The sequence below is a fragment of the Cervus canadensis genome, chromosome 27, assembly GCF_019320065.1.
Source record: "Cervus canadensis isolate Bull #8, Minnesota chromosome 27, ASM1932006v1, whole genome shotgun sequence".
NCBI lineage: Eukaryota > Metazoa > Chordata > Mammalia > Artiodactyla > Cervidae > Cervus > Cervus canadensis.
The window spans coordinates 20657359-20679129 of record NC_057412.1 but is presented as its reverse complement, the minus strand read 5'-3'; the positions used below and the strand labels follow the sequence as shown (position 1 = coordinate 20679129).

Sequence of the window (21771 nt, the reverse complement as noted above, 5' to 3'; positions counted from 1 at the left end):
CTGTTAGGTTCATACTGTTTCTGCCATTTATTGTGCCCATCTTTGCATGAAATATTCCATTGGTATCTAATTTTCTTGAAGAGATCTCTAGTCTTTTCCATTCTATTGTTTTCCTCTATTTCTTTGCATTGACTACTGAAGAAGGCTTTCTTATCTCTCCTTGCTATTCTTTGGAACTCTGCCTTCAAATGGGTGTATCTTTCCTTTTCTCCCTTGCATTTACCTTCTCTTCTTTTTTCAGTTATTTGTAAGGCCTCCTCAGAAGCCATTTTGCCTTTTACGTTTCTTTTTCTTGGGATGGTCTTGATCACTGCCTCCTGTACAATGTCATGAATCTCCGCCCATAGTTCTTCAAGCACTCTATCTATCAGATCTGATCCTTTGAATCCTTTGACCTCTGGTTCCTCTGCCTTTTCTAAATCCAGCTTGAACATCTGGAAGTTCACAGTTCATGTATTACTGAGGCCTCCCTTGGAAAATTTTGAGCATTACTTTGCTAGCATGTGAGATGAGTGCAATTGTGTGATAGTTTGAACATTCTTTGGCATTGCTACACTCAATATGCCAGCAAATTTGGAAAACTCAGCAGTGGCCACAGGACTGGAACAGGTCAGTTTTCATTCCAATCCCAAAGAAAGGCAATGCCATGTTGTTTTTGCTTTGTCTTTGTCTCTTCATTCTTTCTGAATTTATTTCTTCACTCTTTTCCAGTAGCATATTGGGCATCTACCAACCTGGGGAGTTGAGCTTTCAGTGTTCTATCTTTTTGCCTTTTCATACTGCTCATGGGATTCTCAAGGCAAGAATACTGAAGTCGTTTGCCATTCCCTTCTCCAGTGGACCACATCTTGTCAGAACTCTCCACCATGACCCATCCATCTTGGGTGGCCCTACATGGCATGGTTCATCATTTCATTGAGTTAGAGAAGGCTGTGGTCCATGTGATCAGTTTAATTAGTTTTCTGTGATTGTGGTTTTCATTCTGTCTGCCCTCTGATGAAGAAGGATAAGAAGCTTATGAACCCTTCCTGATGGGAGAGACTGACTGCGGAGGAAACTGGGTCTTCTTCTGATGGGCGGGGACATGCTCAATAAATCTTTAATGCAATTTTCTGTTGATGGGCAGGGATGTGTTCCCTCCCTGTTGTTTGGCCTGACACCAAACTATGGTGGAGGTAATAAAGATAATGGTGACCTCCTTCAAAAGTTCCCATGCATGCACTGCCGCACTCAGTGCCCCTGACCCTGCAGCAGGCCACCACTGACCCACAGCTCCGCTGGAGAGCTCTGGACACTCACAGGCAAGTCTGGGTCAGTCTCTTGTGGGTCACTGCTCCTTTCTCCTGGGTCCTGGTACGCACAAGGTTTTGTTTGTGCCCTTCAAGAGTCTGTTTCCCCAGTCCTGTGTAAGTTCTGGCAGCTGTATGGTGGGATTAATGCAGACCTCCCCCAAGAGGGCTTATGCCACACCCAGGTCTGTTGCACCCAGAGCCCCTGCCCCTGTGGCAGGCCACTGCTGACCCGTACCTCTGCAGGGGACACTTAAGCACTCAAAGGCAGGTCTGGCTTATTCTCTGTGGGGTCTCCAGGTACAGACAAGGTTTTGTTTGAGCCCTCTGAGCATCTCTGGCAGGTATGGGGTTTGATTCTAAACATGATTTGCCTCTCCTACCATCTTTCTGGGGCTTCTCCTTTGCCCTCAGACATGGGGTATCTTTTTTTGGTCTGATCCAATATTCTCCTGTTGATGGTTGTTTAGCAGTGAGTTGTAATTTCGGAATTCTCGCAGGAGAAGATGAGCGCACATCCTTTTACTCTGCCATCTTGGATGTGACGTGAAGTTCGCTGTGGGATTTATATAAATGCTCTTTTACCATATTGAAGAAGTTCCCTTCTGTTTTTAGCTTAATGAGTATTTTTTTATCATGGAAAAGTTGGATTTTTTTAAATGCTTTTCCTGTTTTTGTTGAAATTATTGAAACTTTTTTTCCATTCTATTAATTTGATCTATTACACAGACTGATTTTCTTATGTTGAACCACACGTGCACTACAGGGATAAATCCCACTTGGTCATGGTGTATAGTCTTATTTATATACTGCTGGGTTTGTTTTGCTAGTATTTTGATTGAGGATTACTATCTCTATATTAGTAAAAAAATAGGGCTGTCTTGTGGTACCTTTTCAACTTTTGATATAAGAATAATTCTGTCCTTATACAATGAGTTGGGAAGTATTCCATTCTTTTATTTTTAGTATAGATTTGGGAATATTTGTATTAATTAGTCTTCAAACGTTTAATAAAATTCACTGGTGAAGCTATCCTGTTGTGGACTCTTCTTTGTGGGAAATTTTTGGATATTAATTCAGTATGTTAACTTATTATAGGTGTATTCAGGTTTTCTATTTCTTCTAAAATCATGTTTAATAACTTGTTTCTCACTAGGAATTTTTTTCATTATGGTCAGAGAGCATACTTTGTATTATCTTAAATTCTAAATTCAATTTGGTTGTTTTACCACCTAACTGTATAATGAAGAATGTTCTAATTGCACTTGAGAAGCATGTGTAGTCTGGTTTGTGTGGAGTGAAAATATATTTGCTCTGAGATTTTGAAAACCAGTTCAGTTGTCTCTGGTGCACTATTTGCATGGTATCTTTTTCCATCCTTTTACTTTCAACCTGTTTGTGTCTTTGAACTTGCTGTCTTATAGACAGCATATTGTTGAATCACATTTCTCATCCATTCTGCCAATTGCTATCTTTTAATTACAGTATTTTAATGATGTATTTAATAGACTGAAATACACTGATTTCAATGATCTAAAAGGCACTGTGATCTTTGTTTGAGCAATTGCAATGGTGGGTCAAATTCCTGACTATGGTAAGTTGTGCCATAATTGGAAAATAGAAAGGAGAAAACAAGTTTAGACAACTCTGAAGAAACTGGGCTGTGAAAGGAAAGAGAGATAATATAGACCAGTCACTGGAAAAGAATGTGGATTCAAGAAAATTACTCTCATCCAAGATTCAGTTTAACCTCTTTATTTATTATTCACAGATTTCTCTTTTGTCTTCCACCTTAGAACATAGGGCCATCACTAGTGGTTTGGATTCACAATGAGAAGGATGACCTTTTTCACATGGGATATGGAAAAGAAATGTGATCCTACATAGATTAATGATGCCTCAGATCCTCAATGAAACTGTATGACTTATATCGATGAAGGGCATTGGACTGGAACATACATGAATTCTGAGAAAACTGAGATTAAACCTCAGTTCCACCAATTTACTGGTACTAACTATGTGACTGAGCCAAATTACTGTATTCTCTTAGCTTTACTTTCCTCTTATGGGTAATACCAGTCTTTCAAGACTGTGTGTGGAATAACTGAGATAAAGCCAGGCAGTATTAAAGAATCCAAGTTCTGCCTCTTGGATGCTATTTGGAAATGGAAATGTTAGCTTTGGTTTTCTTATCCATAAAGTAAAATAGTTGGATTGTATAATCTCCATACTCCCTTCCAGCCCTAACCAAATAGCTGTTGTTCAGTCCCTAAGTTGTGTCTGACTTTTTGCAACCCCATGACTGCAGCACACCAGACTTCCTTATCCTTCACTATCTCCTGGAGTTTGCTCAAACTCATGTCCATTGAGTTGATGATGCCATCCAACCATCTCATCCTATGTCACCCCCTTCTCCTCCTGCCCTCAATCTTTCCTAGCATCAGGATCTTTTCCAATGAGTTGGCTCTTTGCATCATGTGGCCAAAGTATTGGAACTACAGCTTCAGCATCAGTCCTTCCAATGAATATTCAGGGTTGATTTCCATTAGGATTGACTAGTTTGATCTCCTTCCTGTCCAAGACACTCTCAGGCATCTTCTCCAGCACCACAGTTCGAAAGCATTGATTCTTTGGTGACGAGCCTTCTTTATGATCCAACTCTAACATCCATACATGACAAAAATTATGGCTTTTACTATATGGACCTTTCTCTAACCAAATAGGCTTCCTGTATCTTTTAATTTAGCATTATTTTTCATACACTTTGTGGGCTCGAATTGATCTGGAACTTAACCAATCTGTGTAAGATAGTTTATGTTAGAAAAGACATCTAGAATTCCCAAGGATTGACTTACAAATAAACTTTGGAAGGTAGCTCTTCTGAACTGGCAAATACTTTTAAACAGATGAACTCATCCCAGAACATATAAGAGAACACTTAGAAAGGCATGTTTTAAGATCCCTTAGAAATGAGCTTTGAGGAGAGGCACATTGATCATAACATCAGATCCCAAAGAATAGGACTGTGTTTTGGGGGCTCTTAGATTGATAGTTCTGCCTGAAATTGTGTAAGGGTTTGTAATTTCTGGGTTTTGGTGGCCAAGGAGACTTTGAAACAATAAGCCGCAAGGCGAAAGGCAGGCTGAAAATAAACCAGGTGGTGTTCAGGGAAGAGGTATACAGGGGAAGTGAGAGCAAGTCATTGGATGCAGGAAGATTGGTGAGACCAACAGAACATAATGAGACCAGGATTAGATAAGGGACTAAGAGACACAGGAAAAGGGGGAACTGGAGGCCAATTAAGGCTGAGCTGGGCTGGAAAGGAAGAACAGAGCAAAAATTATTTTTCTCCTCAGAGACTGATTTCTTTGTCCCACCAATTCTCTCAGCTTGTTTTGTCAAATCCGATGATATATTTTGGTATAATTTATTTGGGTAGACATAGTCAGTATGAAATTTAACCTCTCATTTCAAGGTAAGAATCGAAACCTTGCACATTTTCTAATAGATTAATGCTTTGAAAGTTAAGGAAAATCGGTTCTGTGTTTTAAAGACGAAATGATGAGGAAATAAGAATACTTGAATGTAAAATCATGTTTATGGTGACTTTATTAAAAATTGTTTTCCATACAACTTTTAACACATGGTGTCTCATCTGTGGTCTCTGCCAAAACTGTGAAAGAATTGCGAAAGAATTTTTTGCTCTGATTTTAAACTCCCCCTGCTTATTACTCCCAAGTGGCCTGTGCCATAACTTTATTTTTAAAGTTAAAAGTGAATGTGTTAGTTGCCCAGTCATGTCTGACTCTTTGTGACCCCTTGGACTGTAGCCCACCAGGCTCCTCTGTCCATGGGCTTCTCTAGGCAAGAATACTGGAGTGGGTAGCCATCCCCTTCTCTTGGGGATGTTCTTGACCCAGGAATCAAACCCAGGTCTCCTGCATTGCAGGAGGATTCTTTACCATCTGAGCCACCAGGGAAGCCCATTGAAGATGGTTGGCAAATTTTCCTTCAGGGATATTCCAGTTCCACAGTACTTGAGATAACTGGAACTGTCTAGAGTGACCTGGGAATCCCTCATCAAGATTGCCTGCTTTTAGAGGCTACATATCCACTCAAGATACTTTGCTCACTTTTGCCTTTTGGCACGAGAGGATGGCTGGCAGGTCATTGGATGGCCTGTTGTCTAAGTGGACTCGTTGGATGGGACCTTCATCACTGGGTGCTTTGTATGTAGCCAGGCAGCACTGCAGCTCTAGAGAGCTTCCTTTGCAACCTGCAAATGACAGTAATATTATGAAAGATTTCTCCAAAGACAGACATTTTCAATTAGCCAAATTACTCTAGCGGGGCGTAGCTCAGGAAGATTTGAGGCAGAGCTGGTTGCTGTGCCAGCCAAGAGGCCTGCTCTGCCAGTTGAAAGGCTAGCACATCCTCCCTGCCAGCTTGCAATGAAATGATTCTTGCAGTGACAGCAGATCTACTCTGCAGGTTTGATTTAGGGCCTTCGATTACCATACCTTTGTAATTATCATCGGGCCATGATGAATCCTGGGGAAAGCATGGGTCTTAAATGCAGGGATCCAGGAGCCTAATCAGAATGCAGTGTGTAGAATGAATCTTTCTTCTTGATGCCTCACCTCTTATCAACCAATTGTTCTTGGTTTGAGTAAAACTGTAACACAACTCTTTGCCAGTAATTGTGATTCATCTTCACTTTGCTAATCAAAATGTTGTTTCACAGGCTCTGATGGTGTTCAAAACACCTTATAGGAGGTATGATATTTCTTTAAATTGGCTAGCATAGATCTAGTATTTTACATGAAGTGGTGGGAAAATTTTTAAAGCCTCCTGTAGCTCATAAACCCTTTTATTCTGGCATAGCACACTCACAAGGATTCTAAAAGGCAAACATTATATTGCTGATATATATATGTATATATATATATATATATATATTTAATTTTTCTGTTACTAAGATCAATGATATCTGGACTAGTGATTCTATTTCCTTCCTACTTAGTGATCATATCTTATTTAGGAAACACATTTCAGAGGGTTTGCAAGTACTAGAGAAGTTGCTTGGTACTGATGGGCCATAACTTCAAATAGCATATATATGTTAAATATATGTTAACATATATATGTTAAATATCCAACTTTGTCCAATGACCTGTGTTTCACCTCGGGTGAGGCAGAATAGTATGAAGGAAAGAGAGTGAACTTAGTTCCAGAAGATCACAGTGCAAATCTGAATTCTTCTTATTTGTGAACAGGTGTGACCATGGATCTATCTCTTCACCCCTCAAGGCCTCAGATCTTTTCTGTAATGTGATTACATTGGCATAGATCCTCTCCAGGACCTCTTCATCTCTGATATCTATGATTCCATGAAATCAGGAGTCCCTCTTCTTGACCATCAGCATTAAAGTACTTTGTATGCAATTTTTGGACAACAATTATCTATGATACTCAAGTTACTAATGCTTAGAAATTCTTTTTTCCCAGGATTTCAGCCCTGTCTTATATTATTGCAGATAATGGAAATTTGGGGAATTTGAAATCAGAGAAGGGTATGTCAGCATCATTCCAATGTTCACAGTCAGTGAAAAATGGAATTGATTCCTTGTTGGTTTGGGAATATTATAAACATTGGGACACCTAGTTCAACAGAATTCTTTGGCCACTTTGTATCTTTGAATTATTATATTGCATTTAAACCCCGACTCCCCAGTTAAATGATAAGTCCCTGAAGGTCTAGAATTTATTTTTGGTCTCTAAATATCCCTAGCACCTACCGTCTAACAGGACTCTATAACTAATCACTTAATAAGTTATACAACATAATTTTTAAAACCTTATGAAAAAAATTATATAGGCTGAAAATGTCCTAATTACTAAAAAGTAAGCAATTTTCCACAAAACTCAATGAAAAGGGTATATAGAAACGAATCGTTGATCTTCTATTGTAAACTGAAACTCATTCTGGTGTAATTAGTGGTTATTTGATTTTTAATTGACAGTACCTCCCATAAATCGTATTGTATACAGCTAAGTAGTTGTTACTTCAGAAATAGCTTAGCTAGTATATGATCATATTTATTACAATTTGACATATTCTGAATTTATATATTCAATTTAAAGTTTTAATGCAGTGAAAGTGGGGACTACACAGCTACCTAGTATATTTATGTGTAGCTTCCCCCTTTCCTCTGAAACTATAAATTGAGAACCAGAATATCTCAGTTTAGAAGGTAAGTGTCCAAATCTTATAGTCTTAGGGATCCTTCCTTCTCTGAACTCTATAGCTACCACTCTGTCCTGGAGGTTTGGCCTTTTGTTAGAGGGCTGTTATGCTATTTTAGTCTACAGTATTTGTCCTACCTCCCCAGCCAGATTACAGATTTATTGAAAGCATAGACCACATATCTTACAATTCTGTATTCCAAGAGTCTAACAGACTTTTACTTATTCAGAGAGTAATCAGTTAATATTTTCTGGACTCCTACAGGTAGGTCTATAGACACATTTCCCATTGTAAGCCCACAATAAAGGCAACAAGTGTAAGTTTATTTGTTGAATTTCCCAATTCACTAAAAAGGAAAAGGCAGAGGAACCAGAGATCAAATTGCCAACAACTGCTGCATCATAGCAAAAGCAAGGGAATTCCCTCCAAAAATCTACTTCTGCTTCCTTGTCTATGCGAAAGCCTTTGACTGTATGCATCACAAGAAATTGTGGAGAAGTCTTAAAATAATGGGAATACCAGACCACCATACCTGTCTCCTGAGAAACTTATATGCAGGACAAGAAGCAACAGTTAGAACCGGACATGGTACAAACACACTGGTTCCAAGTTGGGGAAAGAAGTACATCAAGGCTGTATATTGCTACCCTGCTTATGTAACTTATATGCAAAGTACATCACACAAAATGCCAGGCTGGATGACTCATAAGCTGGGATCAAGATTACCAGGAGAAATATCAACAACCTCAGATATGCAGAGGATATGTCTTTAATGGCAGAAAGTGAAGAGGAACTAAAGAGCCTCTTGATGAAAGTGAAAGAGGAGAGTGAAAAAGTTGGCTTCAAGCTCAACATTCAGAAAACTGAGATCATGGCATCTGGTTCCATCACTTCATGGCAAATAGATGGGGACAAAATGGAAACAGTGACAAGTTTTATTTTCTTGGTCTCCAAAATCACTGCAGACGGTGACTCTAGCCATGAAATTAAAAGATACTTGCTCCTTGGAAGAAAAGCTATGACAAACCTAGACAGCATATTAAAAAGCAGAGATTACAGTTAGCTCACAGAGATCTGTACAGTCAAAGCTATGGTTTCTCTAGTAGTCATGTATGGATGTAAGAGTTGGCCCATAAACAAGGCTGAGAGCTGAAGAGCTGATGCTTTTAAACTGCGGTGCTGGAGAAGACTCTTGAGAGTCCCTTGGACAGCAAGGAGATCAAACCAGTCCATCCTAATGGAAATCAACCCTGAATATTCACTGGACAGATTGATACTGAAGCTGAAACTCCAATACTTTGGCCACCTGATGCAAAGAGCTAACTCACTGGCAAAGACCCTGATGCTGGGAAAGACTAAGGACGAAAGGAAAAGAGGGCAACAGAAGATGAGATGATTGGATGGCATCACTGACTCAATGGGTGTGAGTTTGAGCAAACTCTAGGAGATGATGAAGGACAGGGAAGCCTGGTGCGCGGCAGTCCATGGGGTCACAGAGGGTTGGACAGGCTTAGCAATCGAACAGCAACATTTCATGAAACAATCTTAATGCAGAAATAGCTATTTCTCTTTTATACTATTTAACTACTCTAAAAATATTTAGGTCTTTTAGTTACTGTCATAGAGTTTAGTCTGTGATCTTATGCAGATGTAGGCTATTCAAGATTTAAATTGCCTTTAGTTCATCTAAAATAAATTTGTTGGATAACTGAATTTGTTCTTTATCAACATTTCAGTACACATTAAAATATGTTGGCTTTTAAAATTATTGAAAAAAGTTAGTATATTTTATTAATAAAAATTTATGTGTTGCCTGACTCATATCTCAAAAATGTACTTTTAATCCTTAAATTTATGTAGTTAGCCTAGATTTTGAAGAATCTGGTGGCTTTGTTCAGGGGAACCTGTCCTAGAGCTCTAAAAGTATAGTAAATACAACATTTATAAAAGCTGTATTATTTATCGGTTTATTTGCTGTGCTGCATGGCATGCGGGATCACAGTTCCCTGACTAGGAATGGAACCCACACCTCCTGTGTTGGAAGTGTGGAGTCAACCACTAGAGTGCTGGGGAAGCAGAGTTTGCAAAGATTTTTGTAATACATATTGTATGGTTATATTTTTTATACATAAACACTTATGCTTATTATCATAAAAAAAAAGCTGTATAAAAGAAACACTTTGTGAAAAACTATAAATTGGGGTCCAGAGAGTCCTTTTTAAGACTTAGGATAAGAACATAATTTCTCTCATTAAACTCCTTTGGTATGAATATGATAGTTCAATATTTAATGAATTATTTCCTACAACTTTTGAGTGTGTGGACAATTGAAGTTTTATTTGGAATATAAGCCTAGCTTCTAGGGGAAATAGGTAACTATGAATGCTTGGCACTGTGTCTGGAAAACATCTGGAAAAATAATTTCTAAGTTTTAGAGAGATCAGGAAGGATGTTTAAGAGCATTCTTTATGGTATAAACTTGAGAGTGCCCAACAAGAGTACTTCTACATTCTGAATTCTTAAGTATTATTCTTATTAAAAATAATATCACTGACACAAAGAGTGAAAGTGACAGAAGTAAAATGTAGAAGTCATGCTGGGTGTCTTACTTGTTTAAGCTTGTTTCAGCTACAACTCTGCCTCTGCAAAGCGTTAACATCTTTTTGTGTTGTACATTGGAATAAACTAAAGCTTAGATGCCTAAAAATTGAAGCAAGTAAGTCCTGAAACTAAGTCTGAACCTAAATCTCTCATATTTCGAAAACCCGTGTTCTTAATTGCTTCATGTTGATTTCCTGTGCTGAGGAAAAGCTATTTTCCCTCTTATTATCTACAGTATAGGTAGGTCTTTGCATACTGGTTCTGGCACCATCTCACACGGGAGCTTCCTGCCAGTCACATGGTGACAATTATGCTTGATTAAGCAGATCCAGTAAGTACTTGATCGACTTTTTCCCATAAATACTGACATTCTGCAGCCAAAGGGAAAAGAACAGTTGCCATTATTCTAAGCACCTTGGCCGTCTCCCCTTGTCCCTAACAATAATACCAGGCTCTGAGTTTCCTGAGAACAGTGTTCCCAGATTCTTGCCTCAGCCTGATTCCAGGGTGTCTATTTAATTTGAATTTCTGAGGTCTGTAAGTCTACCAGCAGGCAGGTGACAATTTATGAGGTTTGCGGACATGTTTGACAAAGGGTCATTGTTGTTATTGGTCATTCTATCCCTGATAATTCATTTAGAATCCTCTAAAAATATGTAGGAAAGATGCTTTGAAAATTATGCATGCTAAGTTGCTTCACTAGTGTCCGATTCTTTGCAGCTGTATGGACTGTAGCCCCCCAGGCTCCTCTGTCCATGGGATTCTCCAGGCGAGAACACTGGAGTGGGTTGCCATGCCCTCATCCAGGGGATCTTCCTGACCCAGGGATCTAACCCGAGTCTCTTGCATCTCCTGCATTGGCAAGTGAGTTCTTTACCACTAGTGCCACCTAAGAAGTCCTTTGAAAATTATAAATGTATGCTATTATGAGAATCTAAACGACTTCACAACCCACTCCAGTATTCTTTCCTGGAAAAGTCCATGGACAGAGGAGCCTGGTGGACTACAGTCCATGATGTCACAGAGTCAGACACGACAGCACAGGGCAGGCAGGCAAACAACCTCAAAAGATAATACGAATAACACACTGACTTATAACCCACCAAAAAGACGACATTAGCAATGGTTTTCACAAGTTGTATCAGAATCTCTTAAAGAACTTGATACAGCTCTGGGCACTGTGCTCCCTGCCTCAGAATATTATGCTCTCAAACATAGAATATTAAGGGAATGCATGCATGCATGTGTGGTCAGTCATGTCCAACTCTTTGTGACCCCATGGACTATATAGTCTGCCAGGGGTCCTCTGTCCATGGAATTTTCCAAACAAGAATACTGGAATGGTTGCCATTTCCTACTCCAAGGGATCTTTCTGACCCAGGGATCGAACCCACATCTCTTGTGTTTCCTATGTTAGCTAGCAGATGAATTCTTTACCACTGTGCCACCTGGGTGTCCCCAGGGGAACATAAGTGGCTTACGATAGTATTTTATGTGGCACTCTAACTTAAACCAAAGCAGCATTCCTGAATGGCTCTCTCCAAGTAAAACTCAGTGGTTCAGACTTTTCCTATAGTCTCCACAATTCAGAGTTAATTGCTTTCAGGTATATAGCTGAAGGGGTAGGGAAGCACAGAAAGAGTGTGGAAAACCCAGTGAGGGAAGAACATGAACCTCAAAGAAGATCTTATGGTGCAAGCCCTAACTTTGCTCAGAACCAGTCACATGGACTGAATTGAATGCAAGAGGGCTCATGCTACGCCCAGGAGCCTAATAGGCATAGTTTGGTGAACACATGGCCTTTTCTCTGCCTTATGGATTATATGAGTAAGGCTGGATAGAACAGATAAAAGCAACATCAAGTAAGTATGGAAAACTTTGATCATAATAGAATTTTAATGGATGCCCAACAATGCCCTCATAGTTAATATAGGCTGGTGCAAAGACTATTTGATCATAATGTGACTTTTAGGCAGGTTATTTTCATTTTCATCACCTGTAGTATGGTCCTTGGGAGAATGCAAACAGAGACTATTGATAAGGAATACCTGAAACCAGGGCTGGCTTTATGGGCATGTAACTTATATTGTTGCATAGAACTCTGTTCTCACAAAGCCCCCACATTCAGATTAATGCTCTGCTATTGCTGTCTTAAAATTCTTAGTAATTTTTAACAAGGGGCCTTGCATTTTCATTTTGCGCTGGGCCAATATTCTAAGCACTCTGGCCATCTCCCATTATGCAGCTAGTCCTATTTGAAATTCATGTCTAATCAGAGACTAGAACTAGGTTCAGTGATAAAATGAAGATACAGTCTTTAAGATGAAGTTAATGCTAATCGACCTTTTAAAGAAGACAAGTTACAATGGCAAAGCTGTGTGTATATGTGTGTGTGTGTGTGCATGCGCACACACATACACTGGCGCATGTGAAAACGTGCACAGGCAGGATGTATTTTCTCTTAGGACAAAGTTTATTGGGAGCAATTTGTTTTAATTGATATTCATTGAGCATCATTCCATTGTTTATTGTTAGCTACTCATGTGAAGAGTTGGTTGATGTCTATAGCACAAACATTTGTTTCAGATAAATGGGCGTTTCAGTTGGGTAAGTTTTAATTAAGCAACCTTTATTGGACAAGAAGTTGTTTTTGAAACTATGAGAAAATTACTACAGTTTGCTAATTCTGTTTTCCAGAATCTAAAAACATTGAATCTTATCTACTACAACCCTGAATATGATTTTGACTACAAATGACCCAAGTATTTGGCATCAAAATAAGGAATAAGATACTTTTCCAATGAAATGTGTTAAATTTTTTTTCTACCGCATATACCTAGGCACCATTTAACTGTTCTCAAGCATATTGAGCCATTGATTCTGAAATGAATGACTTCTTTTTAAATCCTACTTCCACACCACTTACCTATATCGCTATTCTAGCATATCACTTTTCATAGGTATTTATTTATTTACACATTTGCCAAAGGAGGACACTGGACTCTTAACTCTTTGGGAATAGAAGCTATTGCCATTCATCTTGCTATTTATTCCCAGAGCTGAGTAGAGTTTCCAGAACTCTACTAGAGTTTCCAGGATCTAGAACATGTTTAATAAATATTTAATGAATAAACTAAGGAATAAATCATTATAACAATGTCATTTTTCTTTCAGCAAAATAAATATTTCCAAGGCTTAAAGGAAACTTCTGTTCTTAATAAAACCAATGTCAGGATGTTTTTGATTTGCAAGAACGTTTTAAACTTGCATTATGCTCTTAAGTCCATAGCAGCTATGTTCCATATTGGGATGAAAGAAAGCATATTCTTAAAAAGTGAGATCCTAAGACATCTTAAGGGTAAAAATAGCAAATACTTAACTGTCATATTCAGGGGCTTCCCAGGTGTCTCAGTGGTAAAGAAACTGCCTGCGAATGCAGGAGATGCCGGAGACTTGTTTAATCCCTGAATCAGGAGAATCCCCAGAGGAGGAAATGGCAACCCACTCCAGTATTCTTGCCTGGAGAATCCGGTGAACAGAACACCCTGGCGGATTACAGTCCATGGCCTTGCAAAGAGCTGGACATGACTTAGTGACTGAGCATGCATGTCATATTCAGAAGTTCATTATTTTATTGAAGGAGATTTTTGTCCTATTTAAAAAAAGGGTTTGCTTGAATACATTCACACAACACATGTATAAGTAAAGCATAATATATATATATATATATATATATATATATATATATATATATATAGTTTTCAAAGGATTTATATGTTGGTATAGTTTGGTATTAAACTTGATGCTAATAATATAGTTTTTCCCATGGTCTACTAGTAATGACCATGAATAGGGGTCACTATCCTTTTGTTTAAGGCTAAACCTGGTTTATTTATTGTATTAGTTTTCTGTGATTATAACACAAAATCCATAACTTAAAAAAACAGAAATTTCTTTCCTCCTAGTTCTCAAGGGCAAAAGTCCAGGACAATATCACTGAACCAAAATCCAAAGCATATCTGCAGGGTCACACTTCATTTGGAGGGTGTAAAGGAAAATCCATTCCTTGCCTCTTCCAGCTTCTGTTAGCTGCTAACATTCCTTGGCTTATGGACATATCCAGCCATCAGAGCCGGCATCCTCAAATCTGTTCTGTGTCTTCACATTGCCTTCTCTTTGTGGGTCATATATCCTTCCTCTCTTTTACAAGGACACTTGGATTGCATTCATTTAGGGCCCACTCAGATAATCCAGGATAATCTCCCTGTCTCTAGATCCTTAACTTAATCACATTTGCAAAGACCCTTCCCCCAAATAGGGATTCCCTGGTGGCTCAAAGGTAAAGCCTCTGCCTCCAATGTGGGAGACCCAGGTTTGATCCCTGGGTCAGGAACATCCCCTGGAGAAGGAAATGGCAACCCACTCCAGTACTCTTGCCTGGAAAATTCCATGGGCTACAATCCATGGGTTTGCAGAGTCGGACACAACTGAGCCACTTCATTTTTTTCACTTTTCCCCAAATAAGGTAACACTTATGAGTTTCTATGGATTAGGATCTTCTGTCTTTGGGGGCAGTTATTCAGCCTGCTACATTTGCTCTGTTTACTCTTGTATTAATGACTATGTAGTGGGATGCTGGCTGATGTAAAACGGTGTACTTTTCTCTATGCTCACTGACACAGGAATGAGGATGCTATATAGAGATTTATAAACTAAATAACACTTTAAGGAAAAATGCTGCCTAAAGAAGTAGGCTTTGGCAAGTAGGGCTCAGAGAGGGAGCTCATAACTTCATGATAATACCTCACATAAATTAAAGTAATGTTAATTGTCTCCCCCACAGCAAGGCCATTAAGCAGTTTATTGCTCCTACCTTCAGAATTTATTCTGGTATTTCTTGTGGCCCTACCTTTTCAATGGTATTTTACTTTTTACCCAGAAGGGATATAAACACTTCCTTGACAGTCCTTTCTGGTATATTTCATCTCTAAGTATAACAAGAGGAGGAAATAAATGACCAAATAGGTGCTGATAAGCTCCGTAGCAATCAAAGATAAAAGGCTCCAGAAAGACATCGGGATGTGGAGTTTCATCTTGAAACACAGTTCCTAACAACTGGAGAGAATAAGTGTGTCTGCATTCCCTAGTTATGAACAGCTAACCTGTCAGTGACCTTGGCACTAACCAGGGAGGAATTTTCCGTTTCATTTTCCCGCTGTGTTGAGGTAAGACCCTCAGCACCAGGAGAAAGGAGGTTGTATTTCTTCACCACGTTTATTCCTCTCCTACTATGTGTCAGATATTACGTACGAAGCCCTGGCTCATGCCGCTCCCTTCTTTCCCTCTGGTGATAGCTTTCCATGTAATTTTCAAGTCTTCAGAACTTCGCCAGATTCTATGCTTGGACATTTACAATTGGACCAAGGTCACAAAAGGACAGCTTAGTTGGAAAGGGGGAAAAGGGAGGAAAAAAAAATGCTAAGAAGTTACATAAATGTCCTCTAGCACATTCCCTGTTCTGAGGGCTAATGTACTGTAGCAATTCATCAGTCATTCTAATAGTCTTTTAACTTCTGTCTGAAAGCCTACTAAATGCTAACATCTTAAATGTTTAATATTCTAAAACATATTTTCATTAATCATGCAAATGATCTAGGCATCCATATTTTACAGTAACTCTCTTTGGAGATTGCAGCCTAAGGCTTTGTGTATGAGAGACCCATATTGGTGAATGATACTGTAGATGAAATATAACTTATAGAATTTTAGAAATGAAAAGTTGCTAGTAAAGTTTCAGTAGTTATGTGTTGTCACAGTTATTAAAAAAACAAAATGATATTAATGTCAAGTACTTCTGATTAAGTAGCAAGCAACTAAAATATGCACTAGCTTCATTCTATTCTATTACTTAGTTGGTGGATGGGTATTAATGGGGTAGATTTTTTCTTTTTTTTTGGTGAAGTTGTTGGTTGTGTCTGAGTCTTTGCGATCCCATGGACTATAGCCTACCAGGCTCCTCCATCCATGGAATTTTCCAGGCAAGAGTACTAGAGTGGGTTGCCATTTCCTTCTCCAGGGGATCTTCCTGACCCAGGGATCGAAGCCAGGTCTCCCACATTGCAGGCAGGCGCTTTACCATCTGAGCCACCAGGGCAGATGGTATATTGTCTTAATAGAAATGACCCCATGTTTCATCACAAAATGGACTGTGGACTCTGTTGTTATAAAAGGATAGAATATGAATTCCTTGCAGTTGGGTTGGCTTGAACAGCACCATGAAAACCTCCATTTATATACTGCCAGTCACCCCAATTCCAAGGATTCTTAGTTGCTTGGGAAAAGGAGACGTAGAGTGGTGGGCCCCCTGAAACAGATGAAAGAGGAATTGAAAGAATAAAGGCCATGAATTTTGGTAGTGTTAGTGGAAATGCTTTACCCTGAAACTGCTTGATTTCAGCAGGGATGGAGGCTGGTAGTGAAATAGAAATGACCTGTGACCATGGAAATGTAGAGCCATGGAGGAGGGCTCTCTGGACTCAAGAACACGACCTAAGTAACTGGAACTGAGAGAGCTGGCAGTGCATCAGTGCACTTGCCCATCTCCCAAGAGGAAACAGATGGCATGGTGACACCAGGACAATTCAAAAAGTCTTCTTTATAGAGGGACTAATTACAAACACATGGGCAGAGTGGAGAGGAGGGGAACCGTTTGTGGCCATGCAGGTAGTGAGGGCTAACAGCTGTTGTTAAATACAGGCCTTAGGAGATGAGAGAAAGGAGCAACTTCCAGAATTTGAAAGAAAGGGAGTCATTATAAAAAGTCACCTTTGAGGGTTTATTGACCTTTAAGGGAGACGGCCAGCCCAAGGTGATCTCATGCAGAGAAGAAACACCCTGACTTCTCTCCCTTCTCTCCCTTCAGTCTTCTTGATGGGACTTTCCATTCATTGAGCCAAACAGGAACCTGAAAACTCAGATTAAGAATATGGTCCCCACAGATTAGCTTCCCTGAGTGGATACCAGGGCTTCACATATGGAGAGTGGGGTGGTACAGGGAGTCAGAAACGTCTAGTTTCAGTATGAATACCACTTCTTTAGTAATGTGACCAAAACCATAACCTCTCTTTGAATGCTTTTCTTATTTTCCTTAAGCATTTCTTGTATGGTTAGTTTCTTTCACAGTATCACCTGATACTACATATTTATTATCTTAACAAAATTTCTAGTAGCAGTGCTGCTTCCCCAGTACATAAGCATGAACTACCTTAGCCTCTGAGTAATCAGATATTTTAAGAAAACACATAGCTGCTTGCCATCCAGACAGTTCTGAACTTTATTCTGAACATTACTTTACCATTTGGTATGACATTGTGCTTCTAAATATCCGTTGTCTGTACCAATAAAGGAACTCCAAGGTCTTTACTTTTTTACATTGTTGGCCTTCTCTCTTTTTCTTTTTTTCCCAGAGGTTTGGAAGGGCTTTACTGGGGCTACTCTGAGCCCCTCACAGTGTTTCAGGAACCCATTGGTCTTGCCGTTGCTTTTGCTCTTTGGGTATTTGGGAGGGAAGGCAGGAACACCATCCTTCCCGGGAGAAAGAAGGCCCTTTTTGGGGACTGAGACGAGGGGTGGGAAAAGTAGAAAATTCATCAAGAGCAGAGTCTGGCGGGGTCCGGAAGTGGCCAGGGCTTCCTCTGGGAGAATGGAGGTCATGGAATGTTGGCTTCATGAGAGAGAAGGTGGCAGTAGGAGGGCCTAGAGTCAGGAAGAGCAGATAGGTGATGCTTTGGGCCCTGAATGTGTGCATCAGTCAGGATGCGAGGACCATGACCAGGTGTGGCCAGAGAGTGTGCCTGTGGATGTAGAGAAGGCTGAGCTGATGAGGGGAGCCCAGCCAGTCCAGGGGGCCAGCAGCCCCGTGACCAGTGCAAGGCAAGCTAGCTTCTGGCCACATCCCAGTACCCACCATACCTGGCCATGGCAGGGAGAGCTCAGGGTGACGCCCAGGCCCAGGTTCAGGGAGAAAGAGGGCTGGCTGTCCAAGTGTACCCACTTGGGCTGTTTATGCCGCTTAGAGGCTAGGTTGATGGACCAAGAAAGATCCAGGCCCAGTGTAAAGAGAGTCCAATAGACACGGCTGGCACCCAGCAAGAAGGCCAGTGAGGACAACCCGTAGGAGCTTAGCTTCCACTCTATGGGCACCCAGGGGGCATCAGCCAGCCCAGGACAGCACCAGTTACTAGGCCAGTCAAGTCCTGGTGAGGGAAATATGCTAAGAGGAAGACCCAGGACAAGCCGATGGCCAAAAAGGAAGGTCAATAAGCCAAGCTAGGTATCACCCTCACCCAGTGACTGTGGATCCAAGTGGCCAGCTGAGAAGAGACAGCCATCGTTATGGGCCGGAGGGCTGTTCCCACAGGAACAGTGTGGGAAGGGCTGCCTGGACCAGTTTCATAAGAAGAGGGGAACAGGTGAATAGCTGTAATGCCCAGACTCATGGACCCACCAAAAGGGCCTGTCTCCAAAAAGAAACCACTTGAAGAGGAGGTTGAGTCACTCGGTGAAGAGGCTGATCCATCCCACCATGATGCCCACCTGGAGAGAGGAATAGTAGGCCATGGGATGGAGAACAGAAAGAGGCTCTTGGAGTGGCCCAGAAAGGTGATCCAGAGCCACATGTTCTCCAACCAGGACAGCTGGTTTGCAGCACGTCAACTATCATGATCCCTGTGCCTGGCATGGGCACCACGGCCACCAAAGAGCTGGCCTGGCCAGGGTTTGGTCTGAGGTGGTGCATCCCTCCTTTGCTGCTGTGAAGATGGAGATGCAATATCCAGGGCAAGATTCCTTCCAGACCAGACCTTTCTCCTCCGGTGCTGCTACCCTCCAAAGACATTTCGAGGTCTCTTGGACAGAAAGCTAGGGGCTACTCCTATTCTGGGGAGCCAGGCATACCTGGCAGGTGCTGAAGTGGGACCCTAAGTTTGCACACACAACTGGTTAATTGGTCCATGCCTTCCTCCCCCCAGCTCAAGACTCTCATGCTTGAGTTCATTCACTATTGATTTAAAGTCTTGAGAGTTCTTATATATAGCACAGAATAGTCACACTTCCTCCCAGTTCTCAGCTTGCTTGCTTTGCCCCTCTCCTTTCCATAGTTTGCTTCTAATTACATTTCTCTAGTAAAATACTTAACCATTTCTTCCTTAATCATGGATTCTAAGGTGCAATAAAAATCCAAAGGGAAATATATATGTTGTTATACAGAAAGATTTTTTTCCCCCCAGAGCATTTTCAGTGATTTCTGCAGGAATGAATGAGTAAAGGTTTCAAGGATGAATAGTGGCAGAAAAGCAACTTACTATTGTATACAAGTCTCTGCAGCCCCTGGGTACCAGTACTTCTGTATCTCCTTTTGTTGAGTTCTCTATTTTTTTATGAATATGCATATTGGGGAAAAAACTTCCATCTGCTCCCTTTTAGCTGATTCTATCACTTTTTTGAGCTGTGCATCATTATGAAGCTTCAGAGAAAAATGATCATTTACATTACATATGGATGTAAAGTAGAGAAGGAGTTGATGAATTGCAAACAAGTATAATCTATATGGACAAATTGTGCCGGAAGTGATTTCACCCCATTTTACTCTGCAAATGGAATAATTCTTGCCCAATCATTTGGCCAAGTGCCCACGAACTTGGAGAAGAAAACCATCCTGATGGCCTGTGCAGCAGGATTTCACCTCTCCCCATGAAGAAACAGGGATTTCCCTGGTGGCTCAGACAGTAAGGAATCCGCCTGCAATGCAGGAGACCCAGGTTTGATCCCTGGGTTGGGAAGATGCCCTTGAGAAGGAAATGGCAACCCACTCCAGTACTCTCGCCTGGAGAATAGCCATGGATAGAGGAGCATGGCGGGCTACAGTTCATGGGGTCGTGAAGTCAGACATGACTGAGCACCTAGCACTATATGAAGAAACAGTGCTTTGCTCTAGGGCTCACCAGAGACTCCAGAGGTCAAAAGAAATCTCTGAACATTCTAATGTTATGCTTTATAGGTTCTCCTGTCATGGTTTCTTAATTTATAGTATCATGTGGACACATTGCTATACTGTGTATGTGAGAAATTTGCATGATGGAGTAAGAAATGTGAAGTAATGAAAATATTTTTCTGGTAGCCTCTCCCTCTGCACTTTGTTTCCCAGGGTATATCATTTGCCTAAATGTCCAGGGAGTGCTAGTGGTAAAGAGCCTGCCTGCCAATGTAGGAGACATAAGAACTGTGGATTCCATCCCTGGGTTGGGAAGATTCCCTGGAGGAGGGTATGGCAACTCACTCCAGCATCCTTGCCTGGAGAAATCCCATGGACAGAGGAGTCTGGCAGGCTACAGTCCATGGGGTCACAAAGAGTCAGACACAACTGAAGCAACTTAGCACACATGCAAGCACCATAAAAATTTAAAAATGTATGCCTTACTTTCAGCATATCTTTCTACAAGGGCTTTTCTGTTGGCTATATCACACTCAGCGGTGACCCTATACTGTATACACCGAGGCCTGAGGTGCAGCCATAATCCCAAATCTTTTATTTATTTAATATAGGCATTCATTTCTATATTTAGTCATTTATCCTTAAGTGATTATTCCTATCATGTGCCAAGAGTGAAGAATCAGAGCTAAATGCAATGAAACCTCTTCCTAAACTAACAGGAGTAAACAAAGACGTATTCTGTCATGACAGAATGGTCTTTGGCTGTGAAGGTCTGTTAAATCAGCTGACTCTCTCCTTGATGCTGGAGAACACAGTTGTCTTAGCCCTCAGGCACTTGTGTCTGAAGAATTTCAGATCACTACAGGACCAGGCCAGTGTTACAGTAGCATGTACACTGCTTTGATTTTATGTTCAGGCATCAGTTTTTACGCACATACTGCATGCCTTGTGCTGAGTGTTTTGAACAGATTATCTCACTTAATCGACAAAATGCTATGGAATATTAGTACAACAATTATGTATATTTTGCAATGGGAAGAAAATGAAGCTCAGAGGATAAGTGACCTGCCCAAAGTCACACAGTCCTCAAACCAGGATCTTCAGCTGATGTGTTGAGGTCAACACAGGGTGTGATGAGATGAATTCAGTGTTAAGATAGGAGGTAGCATAAAGTGAAGGTTACTTCTATCTTACTTCCATAGCCACAAAACCTGGTCAAATTTAGAAACTGCTGTTCTTTTGCCTATATTTAGTCCCTATTCATTTTTGCTTTCAACCTTTACATAATTTTAGCATGACTTCCCACTTTATGAAGGAGTACTTGAAGTCTGCCTGCTGATTAGTTATACAATTTTATCGGCGGTGGCGGGGTGGGTGGGGATGGAAGTGCATGTGTGGGGTGATGGAGTATCTAAAATTTCATCATATTATTTTCTCAGAACTTATGCTTGTAACGGAAGTTTCTCAACATGAAATGTCATCAGTTTGGCCTCACTCAGGAAGTTGCAAGGCACTTGACTAACCTCAGTGAGTTGGACGTTATCTAAAACCTGAAAATCTTTAGCTGCCTGGCATTTTAGAACTTTCAAAAGTTATCTTATTTTTTAATGAATTATTTTCTTAGTTTAGTTGATGAAAAATTA

At 40.5% G+C, this 21771-nt stretch overlaps 1 pseudogene; it reads right to left on the bottom strand.

The window, feature by feature from the left end:
• Positions 1-17947: 17947 nt before the first annotated feature.
• LOC122428656 lies at positions 17948-19033 on the bottom strand (annotated as a pseudogene).
• Between the last annotated feature and the right edge of the window lie 2738 nt (positions 19034-21771).